Genomic DNA, 9,862 nt, shown 5'->3' with positions numbered 1-9,862 from the left:
CCCCGTCGTTGTGTGATCCCAGATCCCAACAACGCAACTCAAAACTGCTTCAGGAAGTCTCTGAAACTGACCAGATTCACAAAGCCCCTGCGAGAGTAAGCGATAAAAGTTGAAGGTTCCTCTCAAACGAAGAAGCTGAGCTGCAAAGATTCTTGAGAACGGACCAGCTGCCTGGAAGAGGTTTAGACCAACTGAGGCATCTGAAAAGGACCCTCTCCAGCCTGTTGAGCTGCCTGCAGGCTCCATAGTGTCCTCCAGCTTCCCAGCTTCTGTGGGCTGTCACCATGCTGGGTGGGCCTTTGGTGGTGCATCTGACTTTGAGTCATTTCTGCTACTGTAAATAAACCCTCACCCATATTTCTGTAAGTTACCCCAATAAAACTCATTGGCTCTCCAAGTTGGACTTTGGTGGTGTCTGTACTTTGATCTGTAATGGGCTCCCTTTATGGGGTGAGCTGCATCTTGCCAGGAAAAGTTTTACTATACAACACCAGGGGACCCCTGTTTGATTCCCAGCACCCACATAGGTGCTCACGACTGTTTGTCACTCCAGTCCCTGGGGGATTTGATGACTTTTTCTGGCCTTTGTGGGCACTGAGTAACTCGCATGGTACACAGATTACAGGCAAAAACACTCATACACATAAAATTAATATATATGTTTAAAGTATTGTTTCAATCATTTACAAATATATCACTGATGCTGTATTTAGTACAACAGTTGTGTCTATTAGACACCCTTTGCACCAATATTAGGACAGCTGGAGTTTGTGATAGGGAGTTGGTTTCTGATGCTTCTTAAAATGGCTTGGAAGCTCACCCTTCTGCACTGGGCTAGACTCAGTAAACCGTGTTTTCTAGAAGGTTTTCCCAGATGGAAGGCTGCAGGAGCAAAAGCAATCCACCCTATTTGCTTGCTCTTCCTCATGGTGCTAGCCGGTTATGTGTCTTCCCGGCTGCAGGGACTTATCCTGATCTGTAGGATTTAATCCACCTCTGTACCCAGCCCCAAGGCTGACCTTCAGAAATAAGGCCCCAGTGTGAGATCACGCCCTCCTCAGGGGTCTGAACCCCTGACTCCCAGGGTTTCCCTGTACCTAGCTGAGTGGCAGCTGCTTCCTGCAGTTAAGTCCCTTTGCCTCAGCAGTGTTTCCGTTGTCCCTTTCCAACTCTCTAGCTCTTCCAGCAATTCCTTGAATTCTGGAAAAACAAACAACTTTGATTTCTGTTTTCCGACCAGGTCCTGATTCATACATCCCACTTCTCCAAACCGGAAACACTAGCACAGTCCGGTGTACACGTGTTACGGCCGCATTTAAAGGCAAACGATTCCATGCGTGTTGTACTACATCCAACTGGAAAACAAAGCTTACTCTTCCTTTTTTTTTATTTTTAATGATTCATTTTTTTATGAGTATTTGCCCGCATGTATCTATGTGCACCCTGTTCGTCTGGTGCCCATGGAGGCCAGAAGAGGGTACTAGCACCCCCGAAACTGGAGTTTCAGGTGATTATGCGCTTTCATGTGGGCGCTGGAAACCAACTCTGAATCCTCTGCAAGAGCAGCCAGTACCTGCAGCCGCACACAAGGCTTAGTCTAAAAGCTGACAATACACATTAAAGTTAGATGGTCAGGGGGCTGGTGGGGCAGCTCAGTTTCCAGAGCATTTGCTTCACATGTGTGAATCCCTGGGTTCCACTATAGAGCCCAAACCCAAGCCAAACAGACAGACAGTGAAACAAAACAGAAAAAAAAGAAACTACCTGAGGTAAACCTAGGAAGAGCCAGCCAGTTCACTGACGATGGAGAACAGTTTATTCTCATGAAGACAAGTGACAGACTTAGTTTCAAGCATCACATTGCGACATTCTATAATGCATTATTATAAGACTTCATGGTGCTTTTACTGTTACAATGACTTTATCAAAGGAATTTAAAAACATTGGGCTAGAGAGATGCCTCAACGGTTAGGAGCCCTGGCTGCTGTTCCAGAGGACCAGGGTTCAATTCCCAGCATCCACATAACCGCTCACAACTGTCTCTAACTCCAGTTTGAGGGGATCCGACACTTCCACACAGACATCCACGCAGGTCAAACATCCATGCGCATAAAATGCAAATAAATATTTAAAAAGAAAAAGAAAAAATATTACCTTGTCCCTTTGTTCCCTAGAAAAAGGACAAGTGGATTAGGGATAGATGGAGAAAAAAAAATTGCGGTTGCTTTTCATGTCCTCTTTCCGTTCTAGACCTGGGCACATAATGCCTTGTAACAGGAGCTGGAGAGGTGGCTGCTCTTCCAGAGGATCTCAGTTCAATTCCCACAACCCTCATGGCCACTCACTACCAACTGTAGCTTCAATTTGAGAGCATCGATGCCCTCTTCTAGCCTCAGAGGACACTGCATGCCTATAGTGCCTACACATACCGGCAGGCAAACCATCCATAGGAATAAAATAATAATAGAATAAAACTTTTAAATGATGCACAATGGCATTACCTCTTATGCATAAAATTAAAGCAAGAGATTGTAAGACTGTCACTGGAGGGGAAACCTCTTAGGGAAAGGGGCAAGATTGTCCTTCCTGAAGATTAAGGATGGTATCATTAACACCTAGGTCATTGTTTCTGCAGGTGGCCAGGGCTGGCGTTGCTTTATCCCAGTAAGGCTTCAGGGAAGGGCTGGTCCAGGGAGCAGGGAGAAAGCAAACAGAGGGATCCTCCAAGCACTAGCCCCCAGCATAGAAAAGGAAAGGCTTAGCAGAAAGGACACAGGGGGCTGCAGTTGACATGAACTGGTGTGCTCTTGTCTCACTCAGTAGCCATTGTTGGTTCCCATTCAACTTGTGTGACATTGTAGAAGGCAGTCCTCAGGATATATGTATAAACTCTTCACATCTACGGCCCAAGAGGGTGAACTGCACAGACTGGTGCTTCCAAGCCAACCCAGCCTTGCTCTCCACACTCCCATGGATAATGACGACCTACCCTTGAGGGATACCAGACGTGTTCACCTGATACAAGGGCCCACCTATGGCCCACTGCTTGCAAACTCTCAGTTTCTGTAACCTGCATATTTGTGTTTTATTGTGTAAAGTATAGCATGTGAAGTGAGAGTTAATACTACTCTTGAGGGTGCTGCTTTCAAGGAAAATCACGATTACTTGGCACGTTGCATCCGAAAAGAACTGACCTTGCTGGTGAATTTATTGGTTATTCAATAAATTGTGACATTATGGTGACGCAAACATGTCCGTCTATGTTTCTGATGCAAAATGTGCTTCAAGGTTTATCCAGAAAATGATAAGGTATGAGCATCTCTGAACTTTATGCACCATAAACCAACTTGTTGGCAAATTTGAACCTTTTTTTTTTTTATTATTTTTAAAATCAGACATGACACCAGTCGGCACAGTTCCTGCGGCAGAGGAAGCAGACATAAAAGTACTTAAAAGATCCCTTTCAGGTACCTGGTCCTACTTGGCCCAGTAAAGCAAGAAATTCTAGGAAGCCAGAGGAAGTTTGGGTCCTAGCCATCTTCCGGAACCACTGTAGCGCCCAGAGGGCGCCCTTACCTCGAGCCAGGACCGCAGGTGGGAGAAGCGGGACCAGGGGCGTGGTCTCAAGGGTGGGCTCGGGGGCGTGGTCTCGAGGGCGGGCCCGAGGGCGTGGCGCCGGCCTCGAGGTTCGGAGCACCGCGGGCTGAGCGCGCCAGGATCCGCTTTGCGAGCCGATTCAGCCGAGCTTCGTTGGCCGAGCAGGCACCGGCTCCAGGTAACCTAGCCCCGGCCAGTGGCCGTGTAGCCGGGCAGATCTGGACCAAGCGGGAGTTACCCGGGCTGGACCGCTCTCCCGGGGGAGGGAGTGGAGCTGATACCGGGAGAGAGGGCGCTTGGTCGGTCCGGGTGCCCCGGGCTGGGATGGAGCAGGCGTCCTCTTCCCACCCTCCTTTCGGTCCGTTGGTGGGAAGCCTTTACACTGTGGCATCTGGAAGTCACTTTTTGACCTTTTTCCCGGACCCGTGTAAGGAGTGGGGTCTTAGAAATCGGGGTTGGCTGCAGGCGTGGAAGGTAAGAAGCGAATAGTTACAACAGCGGTGTCTTAGGCGCCAGGGACTTAAACTTCTTAAAACCGCAGCAAAGAGGCATTGTGACCTCTGTTAGAGCCCCGACCGAGAAGCCTGAGATGGGGCAGAGAATGCCTGCCGGCTCGTCTAGGGTTCTGGCAGTCTCTGCTCTTCTTTTTGCGTTGTTCTTCGGGCTGCGGGTCTGTTAGGAAAATAGGTAATTCTTAGACACGTTAGTTCCGTAGTTTCTTTGTTTTTATTTTTGGGGGGTTTATTATGTGTTCATTTTCTTCTTTTTCTTTCCTTCCTTCCTTCCTTCCTTCCTTCCTTCCTTCCTTCCTTTCTTTCTTTCTTGGAGGATTATGTGTTCTTTCTTTTCCTTCCTTCCTTTTCTTCCTTCCTTCCTTCTTTCCTTCCTTCCTTCTTTCCTTTTTTGATGGCTTCGAACTCAAAGAGATTTGCCTGCCTCTGCCTACCAAAGTTAAAGACCAGCGCTTAAGAAGCTCACCTCTGCTCACAGCTTTCCCCAGTCTCAGATCTTTCAATGCTGAATAAAAAGTGCCCCCCCTCCGCGCGCGCCCCGCCACGTGCCCGTCAAGTGTCTTCCTAAGTTCCACTGTAAAGGAGTCGCCTCTAGATCAGAGCTTGGTTCTGCAAAAACTGTCTCAGATTGATGAGCATTCTTTACCCTGCCTTTTCACCCCAGAAGAGAGCTGTTTTGTTACTAATGGAACCAGAGGCAAATTAGGAGGAGATACAATGTTCAGACAGAGCACTGGTGCATTGACTTGAGAAGGCAGATGGGTGGGGCTGTGACCTGAATTTGGTGAGTAGTTGGGGAGCAATATGGTTTCTTCCTCTGGCCTGCTGCCCCCATTTAGAGCTGTCCTGAAAGGCAGGTTTGTCTTCTAGAAGGGAAGAGGAGGAGTAAATGGTTTTTAAAGATCAGCGTAAATTACCTGTTAGTAACTTAGGTGGTCACAGACAGTCCCACCCCCACCCGGCTGGAGGACTGGGAGCAGGTTTCAGTTCTGGGAGGGTGGGAAACTACAGGTATTTCTGCTTCTCCCTCCCTCCCACTCCCCCTTCCTTTATTTTTCAGGCTTTAAAGATGGTATTTTGGGAAAACCTTGCTTTCTTAGAAACGGCCAATTAGGAAATTAGGTGTGGAAACAATACTGTTGGAAACTGTCTTTTCTGAAGGCAAGATGCTCTTTTCTGTTTGTTTGTTTGTTTGGACAGGGTCTTACTGTGTATAGCCCAGGCTGGCCTCAAAGTCTGGAACGACCTCCGGAGTGCTGGGATTCCAGGCGTCTGCGTGCGTGTGTGCAGCGAGCAGCACGCCCAGCTCAAATGCTGTTGGCTATGAAGTTTGTAGTATTTGAGCTGCGCTGAGTAATGTCGTGGTTTATGGGAACAGCTAAGGGTCCCTGCCATTTTTTTTAATATTCATATTTATTAATGAGGATGTCAGAGACGCAACTCTGCCAGGAAGGATGCTCCCAGGTGACAACTGTTGCCAATCAGGTGTATGTTCTTGTGGAGACTGTATGTTCTAGCTTTGACACCAGAGGTGCGGCCTGATGCTGTCAGGGTTCCTTCAGAGACAAATGTCCTCTGTGTTTATAACCCTGTTGACATTTTTGGCCAGAGAGATTTCATTTGACTGTGGAGCAGAAAATGACCTTGAACTTCTAATCCTGCCCAGGAGCTAGAATTAGAGGCCAGCTCCACCAAGCACCCTAAGCAGTGCTGGGGACCAAACCCAGCTTTATTCCTGGCAGGCAAGTACTCTAGCCATCTGAGCCTAGCCCTCAGCCAGATGGCTTCTGTGGTAGGGGAATCCTTGCTTTTTTTTTTTTTCTTTGTTTATTGTTTTTTTTTTATTACTTAAAAAAATACCAATCCTAATTCCCGTTCCCTCCCCTCCCCCCCCCTCCCCCCCTCCCCCCCCCCCCCCCTCCCACCCCACCCTGGCAATCCTAAGAAAGAGCCATTCACCCCACCCTGTGAAAAGTCCAAGGCCCTCAGTAGGGCATCCTTGTGTACTTTATAGGACTCTGATGAGTATACCTGTACCCACTGGATGACAGAGGCCCCTCCCATGATCCAGTGACAATAATCTCTGAGGGCTTCAGACATTGCCAAGGATTTCCAAGGGAGGGAGGGAGCAAAGTCACCCAACTGAGAATGAAAGTAGGCCAATATATGAAATGTTCTAGCTGTCAACGAAATATTGGTTAAGTACTTCCTGTCAAGAGAAGCTATCAGTAAATTAAAATGCCTTGAATTTTAAGATATTTTTATTACAAAGACCAGAGTTATCATTCCATGTGAACAGCTTGTGTACCTTGCCAAATTTTATTGCCACAGAAATTTCAGGTATTAATACCATTGTAAAACTTGGAATTAGAAATATAAAACTAGAGAGGAATACTGGGGGCTATAGAGTTGGTGGCTGAGAGGTTAAGAGCACTTGCTGCTCTTACAGAGAACCAGAATTTACTTTCCGGAACCCATGCTGGATCCCTCACGGTTGACTGTAATGCCAGCTCCAGGGGTCGACACCCTCTTTAGGTTTCCTTGGTTATCTGCATGCACAAGCACATACACATTAGAAAATAAATAAACCTTGGCCGGGTGGTGGTGGCGCATGCCTTTAATCCCAGCACTCAGGAGGCAGAGGCAGGCAGATATCTGAGTTTGAGGCCAGCCTGGTCTACAAGAGCTAGTTCCAAGACAGGCTCCAAAGCTACTGAGAAACCCTGTCTCAAACCAAAGAAAAAAGAAAAGAAATAAATCTTTAAAAAAAGGAATATTTAATTTTGATTTTTTTTCTTTTAGTATACTCGATGTTTCTTTCAGCTTTTTTAAGTCAATGAAGCATGAACTGATCTTGTTAGGAAGCTGACCGCCTGTAGTGTCAGTCCCAATTTTCCCTGCATGCCTTTAACCCTAGTACTCAAGAGCTGGAATAGAAGGATTAATGGTTCAAGGCTACCCTGGTCTACATAGAGCCCCTTCCTCAACAAGCAAACAATACCCACAGCAAGACCCAAGCGAAAATTCTAATGCTGAGACTCAATGTGAATAAAGTCAGGGAGATGGCCCAGCAGGTAGAGATGCCTGCTGCCAAGCCTACCTGCCCCAGTTCAATCCTGGGGCCCCATATGGTAGAAAAGATTCCAGTCTTTAGCTAACAGCATTCTGTGCACTTCTGCAGTCTAAGAAACCAAAAGCTAATGAAAAAGAGCGCCATGAAACACAGGCAGTAACAGAGGGAGGAAGAGCATGTGACCCTTTATCAGGCCTAAGCACACCCGGCTCCCCAAAAGTGCATTTTTAGCCATGAGTTTGTTGTAATTGGGCCCTTCAGAAATCAAAGTAATTTATAAAACCTAGGACCAGCTGTATAGGTTGAGATTTAGTTAGTTTATTGGTTTCAAACGTAAGAGTTTTAGGGTGGTAGGAGCAGAGTATGAAGCCAACATGCCAGGGGCCCATGGGATTGGATGCGCAGGTTGTGCACCTGGGAACCTGGCTCCATAGAGCTCTCCGTCCATAGCAAAGAGGAAGAGAGTGACTCCACCCAGGTGAAATGCTGCCATCACCAAACACTGGAGTTTTCTTTCTTTTTTTCCCTTTGTGCCAAGTGGGATCAAACCCAGGGCCCTCCTCCAACTAAGCCAGCATTCCTCTGCCCAGACTTTGTCCCCAACCCACGTGGAGTTTCTCCATTACTGATCCATAGCTTTTACTTCCAATAAAGAAATTTTATCCGGGCAGTGATGGCTCATGTCTTTCTTTTTAGCAGAGTTCAAGGCCCGCTTCGTCTACAAAGTGAGTTCCAGGACAGTCAGGGATACACAGAGAAGCCCTGTCTCAAATAAAACCCAAAATGAACAAACAAAGAAAAAAAGAAAACAAAATTCCCAAGAAACTCTCCGGGTTCCTATCGTTAAGCAGTAGCCCTCATTCCTTGGGGTCCTGGGGACCTGTGCTGCTTGCTCACTCGGGCCTTCACCAAACAGCTGTTTACTGAGCCAGCCAGGCGCTGCTGGCCCTGGGGCTACAGCTGTCACTGAGGTGGAATGAACGTCTCTGCATTTTGTCTCTGCATTCATGCACCCTTTGGTCTGGTGCCGAGAGAATGAGACAGCCAAGTTTTGCTTTGGGGGAAGCCTGGAAGGTTTCCTTCAATGTAAAATGTGTTCAGTAGTTCACATACCCAAAAGGTGACCAAGATGCAACTGAGTAAGTTAGGAGATAGAATTGTAGGGGGAAAAAAAAGTGTTGAGCTCAAGAGGAAAAGTGGCCTTGGGGCCATTTGTATTTTACGGTGGTAGATACCCACTCAAGGGTTTGATACGAACGCTTCTTTAGTTTTTAAATGATTGTACTGCAACTGTGCAAACTCCCCAGACCATTCTTTGCTTTTTACCCCCATGGAGAGCAGCACCGAAGGCTTTGGTTCCTCAGCCAGTCATGTGGTACAGCCTGTGCAGTCATGTGCAGCCACCCAGGGTAGGAGAGTGCGTCTTAGCAAACAGTGCCACCCCACGCCCCTACAGTGTCCCAGGGATGGTGTGGTGAATTAAATTTGATAGCTGAGATTTAGTTTGTAGTTCAGGATAGTGGTGGTTTAACTAACCCTGTTGACGGGGAGGTAGCAAGGATGGTCCAGAAGTTTCTGGCATGAATGACTGAGTGGGATAAGGATGGGGAAAGCATTTATGGTGTTGGGGAGCACTGGGGTGGGGAGCACAGTGAGGTTGGCACCAGGTTGGGGAAGGGAGCTAATTCCCTTTGGGAAATGCTTTGCTTGTGGGAGAGACAACCAAAGGAGCTGAGGAGATGGGGACTAGAAGGATCTGGGATGGAAATGCCTGTGACCCCTGGCACGGAAACAGTCGCTGCGCAGGAAAGCCTGGAAAGAAAGGCTGGAGTGAAGAGAGAACCAGTCTGTCCCTGCAGCTCTTGATCATTGTTTGAGAAGGGAGGCCTCTTGATCATTGTTTGAGAAGGGAGGCCTCTTGATCATTGTTTGAGAAGGGAGGCCGGAGAAGGCTGCTGTTCATAAGAAGCCCGGCACACAGATGGGGTAGGAGAAAACCTGGGGTCTGTGGTTTCTGGTTGCTTTTGTTTGTTTGGTCGGAATGGAACTGGGAGACACTGCATTTGTTTACATCTACCTGGAGCCATCAGGTAGATAAGAGGCTAATTAAGTAGGGAAATAGAGGGTGGGCCCAAATTCCAGATGATAAGGACTGCGGAGCAGAGTCAGCCTGTGATAAGGAGGGAGAGGATACATGAAGACACTTAATGTTTGGGATTCACTTTTATTTCACTTTTCTGGAAAGGAAGGAACAAGACCATTAGCTGAAGTTATTTGTTTCTGAACTGGTGGGTTTTTTTGTTTTTAGTACGTTTAATTTTGCTGTGCTAGAGATTGGACCTCTGAAAGACAAGCACACTCTCTAGTGCTACAGTCCAGCCTGTTGGAGTATTTCTAGTGCCAAGGCTCATGACTGAGCTTCATGAAAACTGTTGAGTTCCTTCTTCCTGGGATGTGAACAGAAAGTCTATTCAGCAGATGGGGCAATGGTGGACTAAAGTGTTCTGCCTAAGTCCATCTTGGTGAGTCATTGGGAATATGAATAAGGGGGGTCGTATAAGAAACGTGGGTGAACTGGAGAGTGGCCTCACTCCTTTCTGGACCTTGGGTGTAACCTCACCCCAAGGAAACTTCTAGATGACTGATAGGCTTTTGTTTACAGTGTAAACGTCCTAGCCTC

The 9,862-nt window shown here is 47.3% G+C and overlaps 1 protein-coding gene across 8 annotated transcripts in view; it reads left to right on the top strand.

Moving 5' to 3' along the window:
* The first annotated feature begins 3,661 nt into the window (after window positions 1–3,661).
* Window positions 3,662–9,862, top strand: part of Gcnt1 (glucosaminyl (N-acetyl) transferase 1) — a 28,736-nt gene continuing 22,535 nt past the window's right edge. Inside the window, exon 1 of one of the 8 annotated variants that reach the window (XM_050159794.1) lies at window positions 3,662–3,775. The gene's annotated coding sequence lies outside the window, so the exon portion shown is untranslated. Of the gene's footprint in view, window positions 3,776–3,864; window positions 4,072–9,032; window positions 9,169–9,251; window positions 9,273–9,862 lie in introns of those variants that run through there. The other 7 variants (XM_050159804.1, XM_050159868.1, XM_050159814.1 and 4 more) reach the window with 7 other exon arrangements.

The sequence above is a fragment of the Alexandromys fortis genome, unplaced genomic scaffold, assembly GCF_014885135.2.
Source record: "Alexandromys fortis isolate MF-2015 unplaced genomic scaffold, M_Fortis_MF-2015_v1.1 scaffold_10, whole genome shotgun sequence".
Taxonomy (NCBI): Eukaryota; Metazoa; Chordata; class Mammalia; order Rodentia; family Cricetidae; genus Alexandromys; species Alexandromys fortis.
The sequence above is the reverse complement of the archived record's forward strand: the minus strand, read 5'-3'. Positions and strand labels throughout refer to the sequence as shown.